This window comes from Lepus europaeus, chromosome 2 (genome assembly GCF_033115175.1).
Source record: "Lepus europaeus isolate LE1 chromosome 2, mLepTim1.pri, whole genome shotgun sequence".
In the NCBI taxonomy this organism is placed as follows: Eukaryota; Metazoa; Chordata; class Mammalia; order Lagomorpha; family Leporidae; genus Lepus; species Lepus europaeus.
Genome location: NC_084828.1, coordinates 125,543,464 through 125,558,804, shown reverse-complemented (window position 1 = coordinate 125,558,804; position 15,341 = coordinate 125,543,464).

Genomic DNA, 15,341 nt, shown 5'->3' with positions numbered 1-15,341 from the left:
AATTCCAGAATCTTGGCTTCATCATAGCCCATCCCTAGCTACCCCAGGAATTTGTGGGATGGGCCAGCAGATGAAAGATCCTGTGTGTATATGTGTCTGTCTGTCTCTCTCTATTGTTCTGCTTTCAAGTGGGTGAAAACATTTTTAAAAATAAATAATAATAAATACTGCAATAAAAAAATAGAATCAGTTCAAGCATTATCACCTTGAGGCAATACTGACCACATAGTTTGGGAACCCAGTGCAAAATGAAAAAGTAGGCCTACGTAAGACAATCTACCCATTGCACTGGGGCCACCTGAACCCAGGGGATTTAACTCTTGCACCAAACCTGATTTAGGGGTTGTTATGATGTGTGTTTTGTTGTCTTATGATTCTTGTGAATCTAAGTAAATTGGTATTTTGATTATGATTATATGACTATTCTTTGACAGCAACAACTCCATTCTGAGCTTCTTCTTTGAACACAACCTATAACTGAGCCAAGTGGCTGACTGATAGCAAGCAGGCCCACAACTTCACAAAAACTGATAGTCACATTAACAACTGTGTGCTGATTTGCAAATGAAACAGTTTGGGAATGAGACTTTTCCCTCTAAGGCTGACATCTGGAAGCTACGATAATGCATGTTTGGGGCATAAATACTAGTACCTTCAAGCTGCCACTTGAGATATATCTCACTGTGACTCTGTTCCTTGTGATAATGAATTCTGAGAAGCACTGATGCCTGCAGGCTCAGCTGGAGTGAAAGTCCCTTTACTTGAGGGTTGATGGATCGACGCATGCAGAAGCATTGAGCATCACCTCAAAGGTGTGTGTTTTTCCCAGACTATTTGGAAAACTTCCTCCATGGACATATGGCGTTTGTTTCATTATTTAGCACTGTGCCTGAGTAATTTCTTTTACCTATTCTTCCCTATCTTTTCATGTATTCTTTTGCTTGTTTTTCTAATTCTGCTTTTGTGTGCACTGTGACAAACAGATTAATTCAAAAACTATCTTCGCTTCACTTGGCTCATCATTTGATTAAAGGGTAAAAATGATATGGGGAAAACAGGGAGTTAGTTAGGCCTAGGTGTGCTAGAATGTTTGCTAATCCTGCACTATAACTTTAACCGTTCACCTGTCAATCTCAAAACTCACATTCCCAGGATGTACCTATTTCATCTGAGACCTGGATGGAGGAGACATCATGATAACCACATGGAAGTTAAATTCCACATGTAGGTGCCCTAAAAATCCCAGAAAGTTTTTACACATGCTAAGATCTTACCCCATTTGTTTATTCAATGAAGGTAGTATCTCCTACTTCATAAAAGAGACTGAGAACAGGACAGAGGCCCTATTTTGGCCCTGACTATGCATGGGTACCCTTCACAGACTTTCTCTCTCTCTCTCCTCATTAGGCAACTCTCTGGCCCACTCAGACCAGGTATTTCTCTGTACTGGGCAGCCCGATACTCATGCATAAATGTATGTTCATTCTCTCACTTTTTAAATGATTTACTAATTATTTGAAAAGCTGAGTTACAGGGCATGGGGTGGGGGACAGAGAAAGAGGTCTTCAATCAGCTGCTTCACTCCTCAAATGATTGTAATAGCTGGGGCTGGGCCAGAATGAAGCCAAGAGCTTCTTCTGGATCTCCCACATAGATGCAGAAGCCCAAGCACTTGGGCCATCTTTGGCTGTTTTCACAGGCACATTAGCAGGGAGCTAGATCAGAAGTGGAGCATCCAGGACTTGAATCAGTGCCCATATAGGATGCCAGTATTCAGGTGATAGCATATCCTGATATGTCACAACACCACCTCCCACATCCTGTCCTTTCACTTTTAAATAAATCCTGTTCTCACTTGTGCACTTATGCTTCTGCTTTGAATTCTTATATCTGTGTGGAGCAAGAACATGGGGTAAAGGTTGAGATACTTAGGCCCTTATCATAAAGTGGTGAACCAGGGCCAGCGCTGCAGCACAGCAGATAAAGCCCTGGCCTGAAGCACAGGCATCCCATATGGGTGCCAGGTTTAGTCCCGGCTGCTCCTCTTCTGATCCAGCTCTCTGCTATGGCCTGGGATAGCAGTGAAAGGTGGTCCAAGTCCCTGGGTCCCTGCAGCCACATGGGAGACCCAGAAGAAACTCCTGGCTCCTGGCTTCGGATTGGCACATCTCCAGCTGTTGTGGCCATCTGGGGAGTGAACCAGTGGATGGAAGACCTCTCTCTTTGTCTCTACCTCTCTCTGTAACTCTGTCTTTCAAATAAATAAAATAAATCTTTAAAAATATAAAGTGGCAAGCCATCCAGGAGCATTAATTGCAGCAGGATTATAAATCTAGGAACAGTGGTTAGTGAGTAAACACCCACTTTTTCCTTCTCTGAGCTTTTGCCTCTTCTCTGAAAGTTAAGACCTTTATTGTGGGTGGGCCTTTAAAATGCACATATACATATTTCTTTGTTTTATCTTGACAACTGAGAGGCAGCTAAACCACAGAACTGAGCTGGGGCCAGCACTGTGGCATGGTGGGTAAAACCACCGCCTTCAGTGCCAGCATCCCATATGGGCGCCGTTTTGGGTCCCGGCTGCTCCACTTCTGATCCAGCTCTCTGCTATGGCCTTGGAAAGCAGTAGAAGATGGCCTAAGTCCTTGGCCCCTGCACCTGCATGGGAGACCTGGAAGAAGTTCCTGGCTCCTGGCTTCAGATTGGTGCAGGTCCAGCCATTGTAGCCAATTAGGAAGTGAACCACTGGATGGAAGACCTCTCTCTCTCTCTCTTTCTCTTTCTCTCTCTCTCTCTCTCCCCCTCTCCTCTTTATTTTTTTTTTTTATTTTTTTTTGACAGGCAGAGTGGACAGTGAGAGAGAGACAGAGAGAAAGGTCTTCCTTTTTCCGTTGGTTCACCCTCCAATGGCCGCTGCAGCCGGCGCATCGTGCTGATCCGAAGCCAGGAGCCAGCTGCTTCTCCTGGTCTCCCATGCGGGTGCAGGGCCCAAGGACCTGGGCCATCCTCCACTGCCTTCCCGGGCCATAGCAGAGAGCTGGCCTGGAAGAGGGGCAACCAGGAAAGAATCCGGCGCCCCAACCAGGACCAGAACCCAGTGTGCTGGCGCCGCAAGGTGGAGGATTAGCCTGTTAAGCTACGGTGCCGGCCTGCCTCTCCTCTTTATGTGTAACTCTTTCAAGTAAATAAATCTTAAAAAATAAATAAATAAACTGAGCCTATTCGCTGCCGGAAATTGCTGGGGACCAGCAGCAGGCTGGAAACTCTAGGGAGAAGCCAAGAGAATGCAAGAAGAGAGAATGCAAGCTCTTGGTCACCCATCTGGAGCATGTAGGCATCAACCTTCTGGCCAGATTTTTTTTTCCAGAGTTAATGCACATTGTGGAAGCTTCTGGCTCCTAGAGCTAAGCCACTACTGCTGAGTTTCATGTGGTTCACTTAAATATTTTGCCTTCTGAACACATTTTCTTCCCTCCTCTCTGCTTCGCCCATCCCAAGTCAGAATAAGATGGGGTAGGAGAGGAGAGGAGATCCAGTTTCTTTTACCTTGTTACTGCACTTGGTTATCGTGGAAGAAACCTCCTGCTCTTGCAGAGGTTAACATACCCAGCTGCCGGGGCAGGACTTCCTGTTTTGGTGGAAGATAATGTCCCTCCTGCACCCTCCAGGCACAGGATGTGGCACTATGTCTTCCATGTCAATGAGCACATATCCTGGACTCTGCAGACACACCAGGACCTGATGGGCAATAATTTCAAAAGTAGTTGATGCAAGCCTCTCAACTCTGGAAGGCTGGAGCTGCTGGGGAGGCTGACTTAAATGCACTTAAATATGGGTGTGGCTTCTGGTAGCCAGCTGAGGCTTGATATCTCATGATCAAGCTCCCAACCCCTCACTGCAGGGATCAGTTTCAAGAATCTCAAATGCTAGGTTTCTAAGCTCCAGCATCCTTGGACGCTGGTATCACTCTAGGACATAGATTCAATGCCTATTTTGACCCATATGGAGCCTAAGACACAGCAATTTCTCCCAGAGGTCAAAAGTGCTAGGCATAGTGGTAGAAGCTCCCCAATATAATCAGGGTGCTGGGCAGTTGCATCTCAGATCTGGGAGGGGAGCCCAGATCTAGACCAACATGCAGAGATCCCTGAAGGGAGCTGGGAGGTAGATCACAGGGAACCAAATGATCTTGGAATGCCAGATCTTACCTAATGCAGGGCTTCAAAGGGAATGGGTGAACAAAACTGAGCTCATGCTGAGCCTTATCTATTTTTATCTCCTCAGGTTACAGGAAGACTTTCAGCTGTGGATAATTCTGCATCCATTCCTATGGATTCACTTCTGAGGATACAGTTTTAGACATTGGCTATGGGACCATAGAATCCCACAGGCCAGATGATAGAAATAGCATTTCAAGTGTTTAATAACAGAGACAGGACTGAAAAAGAAAGGGTATTTCAATGTGGGAAGCACTCCAGACAGCAGGCTCATAGCATGGCAGTCACTATACCCAGTACCCAGTGATTTCAGAATCAACCCAGGGAGCTTCTGGTATGGCTGAAAGACCCACAGAAGAATGTTTCAGATATGGGAAGCCAGGACACTGGAAAATGAGTGTACATACCTTAAGAATCAACCCAGTCCATACCCCAAATATAAAACAGGCAGTGATTGGAAGAGAAACTGTACTCAGATCCAAAGAGAGGAAAGGACTCTCCATTCCCTCAAAATCTTGTCGAAAGACTGATGGGGCCTGAGAACTCAGGAGGCTTCCACAGCCCAAATATCTCATTCCAGGAGCCCCGGATGACTACTAACACTGCAGGTAAGAGTGCTAGTTAATTTTCTTATTTTTAAGATTATATTTTGCTTATTTGAAAGACACAGTTATGGGTGGGGGGGGGGGGAGAAGGTGAGGGGGGAGCCTTCCATCTGCTGGTTCATACCCCAAATGGCCACAATGGCCGGGACTGGGCCAGGATGGAGCCAGGAGCCTGGAATTCCATTCAGGTCTCCCATGTAGGTGCAGGGGCCCAAGCACTTGAGCCATTTGCTGCTGCTTTCCTAGGCACATTTGCAGGGCTCTAGATCACAACGCATGCTAAGTCCTCAATCCAGCTGCTCTCCTGCCATTTGAAGATATTAAAAAGTTAGCTCACTCGAGTTTAGAGACTATAGAGCCGGTCTGTTCTAGCAGGCCTGATCTATGAGATGAACCTCTGGAAAATTCAGATGTTGGGTAGTTCACTGATGACAGCAGTTTCATGAAGAAAGGAGTTTAAAAGGCAGCATATGCCATAGCAAATCATACTCACATGATGGAAGCTCAGGCATTGCCATCTAACAAATGGCTGAGCTTATTACACTTAACTAGAACTTTACAATCAGGAAAAGGACAAAGAGCAAATGTTTACACAGATTCTAAAAATGCATTTCTTGTATTACACACATATGCAGCAATTTGAGAGGGGCTGGAGGGGTGGGATGCAGTCAGAGGAGAACTGCACATGAGTTGAGGCTCCAAGTGCCTGGCACATGCTCCACTATCCCATTGGACTTCACTTACAAAATACAGATGATTGTTTTGAAGCCACGGACAGCTTGGAAATACTCCTTTTATTTTCTCTCCCTCCTTCTTTGCCTTTCTTTTCTTTTCCCTTTACTCTTGCTTCCCTGGGACTGAACTTTGTTAACACAAAAGCTATCCCCTTAGGCTGTCTTTCCAAGGAACCCAACAGAAACACTTGGTACCAGGGTGAGGTAGTAATAATCATTGGCATGCTTGGCATCAGAATAAATAAAGATGTCACTTGTACTTAATTAGGATAAAGTGGGGACTGAGAGTAAGCCTTGGGATATTAAATTCTCACAGCAATTAGTATGGGCAGATGATAATTAAAGGCCCTATAATGTATGGCTGCCTTAAACTCCCTGGTATATTCAAGGCAGCTAATAGCTGCTTTAAGGTATACTGTGAAAATCAGGGGTGACTCTATGGCAGGTGGCAGTACAACAATCATGACTGTATCAAACAAGAACCAAAGAAATATCTGTATGTAGATATTGAAATATTAGACTAGAGAAGCAGAATTAAGGCTGAACAGGAGAGAATTTTTTTTCTGGAAAATTCATACATAGCTGGAATTTTAAGTCTAATAAGGACATCAATCTTAATAGGTGGAATGACTCCTAGGAGCCTTGAATTCACAATGGCTCAATACATTGAGGTGAGAATGCTGGAACTTCCTTGGCAAAATAATGACGTGTACAGAAGGCTCAGGAAACAGATTGTGAGGATGAAGCATAGAACATGTTGCCTAAGAGGGGTCTTCAAAAAGTTCATGGAGATTGAGTATTATGAGAATACCCAATGAGAACACATGGATCTCAAGTTTTTTGTACCACAATAAACTCGCAATTTAGTTCCTTTTTTCCATGAATGTTTTGAAGTACCCTTGTATTTTCTAGGTGGGCCTGGAAGTCAGTCCCTTCACTAAACAAGTCACTAATGATTAGAGCACCAACATTGGAGGGACTCATTGTTGACTCTCCTCTCCAGCCAGGGTTGACAGCGGGGTATTCTGCATAGCACAGACTCCCCAATACTAGTGGAGGTATGAGGATTCTAGCAAGGCAGAAGCCAGGGAGGTGTAATTATCATAGTGAGCACTGATTTGGGCTTGGCCCAAAGAGATCTATTACTATGACTAATGGATGTTGGTTTCCCCAAAAGTAACTTAAACAGCAGTGGTTATCAAAGAGTGATCCTAAGATGAGTAGCATTCTTATTATCTGGGTACTTGTTAAAATGAAAATTCTTAAGCCCCACCCAAGACCCAGGAAGCAGGAATTTGACAACTGATGTGACAACTGATATGTGCTTTAAATAGTTATTCCTATAGGTAATTTAGATACACACTAAAGTTTGAGACACACTGAACCAGGACTTTAATTCTTATGATCAAATATTATAGAAAAATATAATAGAGAGTAATGATTTACATGAAGGTGATACTAGAAACTACAATAGAAAATTTCTATTTCAGTTGCTAACCGGTTTACAGATCCATAGGCCATTGATTGAAGAGGTAGTTAGTTCCTCTCAACGTAACTTCAATCTTGGCAAATATTTTCTTTATTCTTGCTCAAATGTACCTGAATAAGGATGCACAGTAGAACAGGGAATACTGAAAGACTACCTAACTATGTTTAGAATAAAGTTACTGCAGACACTAACACCAGGAAATTAACAACAGCACCCATGGACTTTCAGTTAGAAATGGAGCCTTATGGAGACCAAATTGTAAATGGGGTTTGGGTTTTAGTCTATCTCATAATGAATCCAATACAACTAAATCTAATCTGCTTTTATTTTCTGAGTCTCAGATACCTTGTGGGATATATAAATTAAGAAATTGGGATTCTCGGTCTTGGAGTCAAGGTGGTGTAATAGGGAGGGAGCTTGCTGCTCTAGTCTAGGGGAAGATAGTTTTTAAAAAAAAAAAGTGGAGAGAATGCAGTCTCATGGAAGAGTTAGGGAGAAAATGGCAGAAGAAACTCCACACAAATTAGAGGGAAATTATGGAACTACATGGAAGGTGTGGATGCACACAACTCAGGACCCCAGCAGACAAGAGCCTCAGCACCAGCATTGGAATGAGGTGAGACCAGACTGCAATAGCCCAAGCCACTGTCAATAAAGCTGCAAGAACAGCATTGTGGTGGGTCTGCCTTGGAGCCCTCTGGGAGACAATGTACCTGCCAACCTAGAGGGGAAAAAAGAGGGGCACATTTCTCTCTCCCTGACCAACCAGTACCAGTGTCCCATAACTAGCTGAGACAGTGGGTACCATTTTGTATATATGTAACAGCTGCACCAACTCATATCCATGCACCCATCAACCAACCAAGAGGAGATGCCTGAGTCTGGCTGGGAGAATTGAATCTAAAAAAAAAAAAATACAAAATATCAGCAAAATGAGAGCTTTTTTTTTGAACAAACAAACAAAATTGACACACCATTGGCACAATTAACCAAAAAAGGAGACAGAAGACACAAATCAATAAAATTAGAGATGAATAAAAAGTAACAACACCATTGAAATAAAAAGAATCATCAGAAATTACTACAAACAGCTGTATGCCAACAAATCAGGAAACCTAAAAGAAATGGATAGGTTCCTGGGCACACACAACCTACCTAAATTGAGACATGAAGACATAGAAAACCTAAAAAGACCAATAACCAAGACAGAAATTGAGTCAGTAATAAATACCCTTCCAACAAAGAAAAGCCCAGGACCATCAGATGGCTTTACTGCTGAATTCTACCAGACATTAAAGAAGAACTAATTCCAATTCTTCTCAAAACAATTAAAAGGGAGGAAATCCTTCCAAATTTGTTGTATGAAACCAGCATCACCTTAATTCCTAAATCTGAAAAAGATAGAACAGACAAAGAGAACTACAGACCAATTTCACTGATGGACACAGATGCAAAAATCCTCAACAAAATACTAGCCAGTGGAGTCCAACAACACATCAGAAAGATCATTCACCTGGACCAAGTGGGGTTTATCCCTAGTATGCAGGGATGGTTCAACATTTGCAAATCAAACAATGTGATACATCACATTAACAAACTGAAGAACGAAAACCATGATTATTTCAATAGATGCAGAGAAAGCATTTGATAACATACAATACCTTTTCATGATGAAAACTTTAAGCAAATTGGGTATAGAAGGAACATTCCTCAACACAATCAAGGCAATTTATGAAAACCCATGGCCAACATCCTATTCAATGGGGAAAATTTGGAAGTATTCCCACTGAGACCCGGAATCAGACAAGGATGCCCACTCTCATCACTGCTATTCAATATAGACCTAGATGTTTTAGCCGGAGCTAAACATGAAGCAAGGTAATGAAGTCAAAGAGATACAAATTGGGAAGAAAGAAGCCAAACTATCTCTATCGCAGGTGGCATGATTCTATATATACAGAATCCAAAATACTCCACTAAGAAACCATTGGAACTCATATAAGAGTTTGGTAAAGTGGCAGGATATCAAATCAACACACACAAATCAATAGCCTATATATACGCAGACAATGCCATGGCTGAGAAAAAACTTCTAAGACAAATCCCATTCACAATAGCTACCAAAAAAACCCAAATACCTTGGAATAAATTTGCCAAAGGATTTCAAATATCTCTATGATGAGATTTACAAAGCATTAAAGAAAGAAATAAAAGACGACCAAAAAATGGAAAAATATTTCATATTCATGGATTGGAAGAACCGATATCATCAAAATGCCCATACTACCGAAAACAATTTACAGATACCATGCAATATCAATCAAACTACCAAGGACATTCTTCTCAGATATAGAAAAAATGATGCTGAAATTCATATGGAAATACAGCAGACCTTGAATAGCTAAAGCAATCTTACACAACAACACAAAGCTGGAGGTATCACAATACCAGATTTCAAGACATGTATAGGGCATTGATAGTCAAAACAGCATGGTTCTGGCACAAAAACAGATGGATAGACCAATGGAACAGAATAGAAACACAATAAATCAATCCATGCATTTATAACCAACTTATCTTTCACAGAGAAGCTGAAATCAATCCCTGGAGCAAGGACAGTCTCTTCAACAAAGGGTACTGGGAAAATTAGATCTCCACATGCAGAAGTATGAAGCAAGACCGCTCCCTTACACCTTACAGAGAAGTCTATTCAAAATGGATTAAAGACCAAAATCCATGGCCCAGTACCATCAAATTATTAGAGAATAATGGGGAAATCCTGAAAGACATTGGCATAGCAAAGAGTTCTTGGACAAGACCCCAGAGGCACAAGCAACCAAAGTCAATATCCACAAGTGTGATTACATCAAATTGAGAAGTTTCTGTGCCACCCCCTCCAAAAACAAACAAACAAAAATCCAGCTAAGTAAAGAGGCAACTGACAGAATGGGAAAAATTATTTGTAAACTATGCAACTGATAAAGGATTAGTAACCAGAATATATAAAGAGATCAACAAACTCAACAACAACAAAACAAACAACCCAGTTAAGAAATGGGAAAAGTCCCTCCTGGACTTTTGGGACTAATGCAATCCCATACAACTCTTGCTTTATAAAAAAAAGGGGGGGGGAATGTTAAAAAAAATGAAATCCTGTGGTTTGCAATGAAATGGATGAAATTGGAAAACATCATACTTAGTGAAATAAGCCAGTCTCAAAAGGACAAATGCCATGTTTTCTCCCAGATCTGTGATAACTAATAGATCACCTACAAGGTAATCTATACAAATGAAATTAACACTTTGAGATGCAATGACTTTGAACAGCCCTTGTCTCAACTATTGAGGAACAGTTTTTTTTTATATGATTTGTTTAACTCTTTACTTAGTATAGAGTTAAACATATGTAAAGTTAATTGAAAATTGATCTTAGGATAAAATAAGAATGGTAGAAGAGGGAGGAGGAAGAGAGGTGGGAATATGGATATAGAGGACAGAATCACTATATTTCTAATGCTGTGTTTATGAAAAGTATGAAGTTTGTATTCCTTAAATAAAAGGTTTCTGGGGAAATAAAAGAAGTTGGCCCTTTGAATTAAAGGACATTATGACAGAAAGTACTAATGCCTTAAAATGTAGTGCACCAAGATACTAAATCAGAAGCATAGTCCCTTCCCTGAAAACATTTGTAGGAATTAGTCCCAACTTTGACTTAAAAGATTCAGAGGTGGTGATCCCCATAGTGTACCTAGTCATTTCATCTGTCAGAAGTGGTGATTCCCATAGTATAGCTAGTCATTCCACCTGTCTGGATTCTGTATAAAAGGAAAAATATCATATGAATCATGGTGGGTGCCCGTGGATCATAGTATAAATATAACCCTATTACAACTCTGCCACATACGAATTTTATTAGAGCAAATCAACCTAACTTCTGAGAGTTTGTGGCTAATATTTTGTTGAATGCTTTATTCCTGGTTCTCATCAGTAGGGAAACTCAAAAGCAGCGCACTCTTACATTTGCAAGGACAGCAGGAAACCTTCACTGGCTTTCCCTGGGTCTGTGTTAATACTCATGCTGTCTCACTGTATACTTGTAGTGATTTTGATCATTTTGATACTCCACAATGCATCTTGCTGGTTTTCTTCATTGATTGACATTTTTCTAATTGGACCTAATATGGGTAACAGGCCCAGCATCTTGAATGTCCTGATCAGCTATGTGCATGTCAGAGGTTAGGTGGGAAGTCCCTGGTGATTAGGAGATCTGTAACATCAATGAAATGTCTATGATGCCAGAGGTCTTCAGCATGCAGGGCCACAGCCTGTAAGCTAACATCTGAGAGTCTATGGTAGGCCAAGTGACTGCAATTGATGCTGCCCATTATGAATATGGTGTTAAGAGCAGCTCCCAGAAAACTTTGAGAAGAATAGGAGCAAACCTCTTCAAGAGGAAAATACTGCATTTAGGAAAAGACCCAAGTATTACAGAAGGCATACAAAAAACTGACCAACTGGCCTAGACCTTCATATAACCACCTCCTTTGCACTGGTGCCACTCCCTCAACTCACACCTATGAACCATGGGAAATTCCCTAACTGATGAAGAAAGATGATTTGATCCCTGTTCAAACACACTTCGGTATGACATTTTGGGGTGCCACTGAAATGGGTCACTGCCAAAACACAGTTCCTCTTAGGAGTGATCCTGAAAAATAAGCATAGCCACACTGAGGCTCTCAACAGGCAAATCTGGTTTTCTAAATATCAGCCAGATTCTCTCCTTGGTCAATCCACTGCTTACCCAATGGGCCTATGAGTTAAGTGGCCACGGTGTGACTGAAAAGCAGAGATTCCAGGAACCAGAGTGGAACTAGGACCAATGCCTATCACCATCTATCAATCCATGACACACATCACTTGTACTTTATGTCCCAAAAACCTTAAATCTACTAGGTTAGAGGTCCTGCTAGGGAGTTTCACTTCCTAGGAAATATGAAACGTTCCACTGAACCAGAAATTGTAGCCACTGAGAACTCGTCATGCCAGTGGATAAACAGGAAAAGAAAGGAATTATTGGACTTACTGGTTTAACTGACCCTGACTGTGATGAATCTGGAGTTGTGGCTACACAATGGAGGCAAATAGGAGTACACCTGGCATATGGGACTCACTGAGACACTTCTTGTGAGTCTGTGCCCAGTGACAGTTGTAAATGAGTTCCCCTAGCAACTACTGTCTGACAAAGGGGAACAACTGACAGCTTCCATCCATCAGGGATGAGGGACTGTGTCAACACAACAAGCAACTGGAGCAGCAGAACACTGACTGAAGGTGTGGGAAACTAGAGTGGGTGACAGACGAGGGAGATGATGAATGTTGGCTCTCACTCTGTTACAGCAGTAGGTGCTATGGCTTGGTTTACTAATCCTCTCTAAATCTAGTTTAAGAGATTGAAACTGAACACTGCCTGGAAGGGCTGGCCTTGCACTCCCTCCTTGAGAAAATAAGGAAGTACCTTGTTCTCACACAAGATCGGGAGAACATTACAAGTGGATGCAAGAAAATCGGATTGGTGCACAAGATGCAGTATCTGTTTATATATCACACCATATCATCTTATCCTTGCCTATCTGCATCCCAAAGTCAACCATTTGCATTGTTTTTATCTTTTATCTGTTATTTCCAGTCACTGTTACTGCTGTCATTGCCATTGTATACTCAGAAATCCGCAAGTATAGCCCCAGCTGACATGGAGAGATTATCACACACTGTAACCTGTGGGCTCTGTCTCCCTCTTGGCTGCCTGGATGGATTGCAGAGTACAACATGGAAACAAGAAGTAGATTTAACCACTAAAAGTTAGCAGATGGGAAAGATCCCAGGAGATATATCTCTCATCCATACATACTTTCTTATAATGGACTGCTCTTTGCACACAGTCTTTGCATATGGCCTCTCTGGAGATAGACTACCAATCTAAGCACCTGAATGGTTTTGTTGTAAACCTTTAGTCATCTCAGTAACACAGCACTTCCTTGTATTTTTTTTAGACAGGTAGAGTTATAGACAGTGAGAGACAGACAGACAGACAGGTCTTCATTCTGTTGGTTCACTCCACAAATGGCCGCTACGGCCAGCGCGCTGTGCCGATCCAAAGCCAGGAGCCAGGAGCTTCTTCCTGGTCTCCCACATGGGTACAGGGGCCCAAGCACTTGGGCCATCCTCTACTGCCCTCCTGGGCCACAGCAGAGAGCTGGACTGGAAGAGGAGAAACCGGGACTAGAACCCAGCGCCCATATGAGATGCTGGCGCCACAGGTAGAGGATTAACCAAGTGAGCCACGGTGCCGGCCCATCTACCCCTTTGTATTTTCCCTTCCCTCTCTCCCTCAATTTTCTTTTTTTTTTTTTTTTTTTTTTTTTTGACAGGCAGAGTGGACAGTGAGAGAGAGAGACAGAGAGAAAGGTCTTCCTTTACCGTTGGTTCACCCTCCAATGGCTGCTGTGGCCGGCGCACTGCGCTGATCTGAAGCCAGGAGCCAGGGGCTTCTCCTGGTCTCCCATGCGGGTGCAGGGCCCAAGCACTTGGGCCATCCTCCACTGCACTCCCGGGCCACAGCAGAGAGCTGGCCTGGAAGAGGGGCAACCGGGACAGAATCCGGTGCCCCAACCGGGACTAGAACCCGGTGTGCTGGCGCCGCAGGCAGAGGATTAGCCTATTGAGCCACGGCGCCAGCCCCTCAATTTTCTTTTACCATCATTTTTGCTACCCTATATCCCAATAAAACATTAGTATGTTAGATTTTGCCTTTGGCGCTTTTTCAGTGATCCTGGATTAAGATGTTAGTTACTTCAGAAAAAAAAATGTGATTCATAGATGTCATGTATATAGCAATTCTCATCTTAGTTGTATTTTCAGCTACTGTGTATGCTAGGTTTCTAATGAACTGGAACAAAATCGGTATATAGTACCTCTACCAGCTTGTTGCTCCATACAGAAGAATCCCTAATGCCATAATCCTAACACCCAGCTGAGTGCTAACTAAATATTCATTAAATTCTTCAAAAAAGTGATGATGTGTAGGGGTAAGATGACTAATGTAGGAGCTAAAATAACTTTGCTCAGCTATTTCCTTCCCTTCATTATCCTGAGCAAATCATATGCTCATTGAGACTCACTTTTTGGATCTACAAAATGGGAATAATATCATCTCACAAAATTGTTGTAAGGACAAAATATGATAGACTATGTATTAGTCTCTTTATGTTGCAGAATGCTATATAAACACCAGTCTCCTGTTCATAGTAAATGATTAAGAAGATGCTAAATTAAAAGAGAAATGAAATGATTGGCTGGATAGAAACAAGGAGATGAGAACCAAGAAACATAAAAAGATAAACTCAGGGGCGAGTGTTTAGCCTAACAGTTAAGACACCTACCTCCCATGTCAGAGTGCCTGGGTTCAGTCCTTGGCTCTGGCTCCTGACTCCCCGGCTCTGGCTCCACCAACACAGACCATGTTGGGGGCTCAAGTAGCTGGGTCCCTGACACTCATGTGGGAGACCCAGACTGAGTTCCTGACTCCCACCTTCACCCTAGTCCAGCCTTGGCCATTGCAGGAATTTGGGGAATGAAACAGAAAATGGAGATCCCTATCGTCCTCTTAAATATTTTTTTTAAAAAGATAAACTCAGTCATCACCATACAAATCTTAATATCAGGTAATATGCTTCTTTCTCCTTTGAGACATACAATAAACTATGTCATTAGACACACCATTTTCTCCCATATTTTTCCTAATTCACAGAGTTATCAAATGTCTATTGCATGTACATCTTAAGTGCCAGGCCTTAGGGCAGGCCCTCAAAGGGATCTAAGTCTCTTGGAGGAGGCACAAACAGATGAATACTATGGAGTGGAACCCAGGGTTTCACAGGAGCACTGGAGGCCTCACATAGATTGGGTGACCCTTGACGTATCAGATACAATGAGAGAAGAAGAGATTATATTCAGGGAAGGCTCCCTAGAGATAGGGATCCTCCAGGATGAAGAAGGCAGTGGGCAAAGGAAGGGAAATCTCAAAGACCAAGCTACAGAAACACACAGGCATCAAGTCACGAAAGACCTTGAATGTAAGGTTATGGTCCTTATTCTAGAAGTGATGGGGACTCAATAAAGGGTTTTAAGTGGGAATTATGGCTTGCTCAGATTTATAAGAAGCTTTGTGTATTAGTCAGTCTTTCATCATCTAAATACCCCAGGCAGACAACTTCATAAAGAAAAGAGGTTGGGG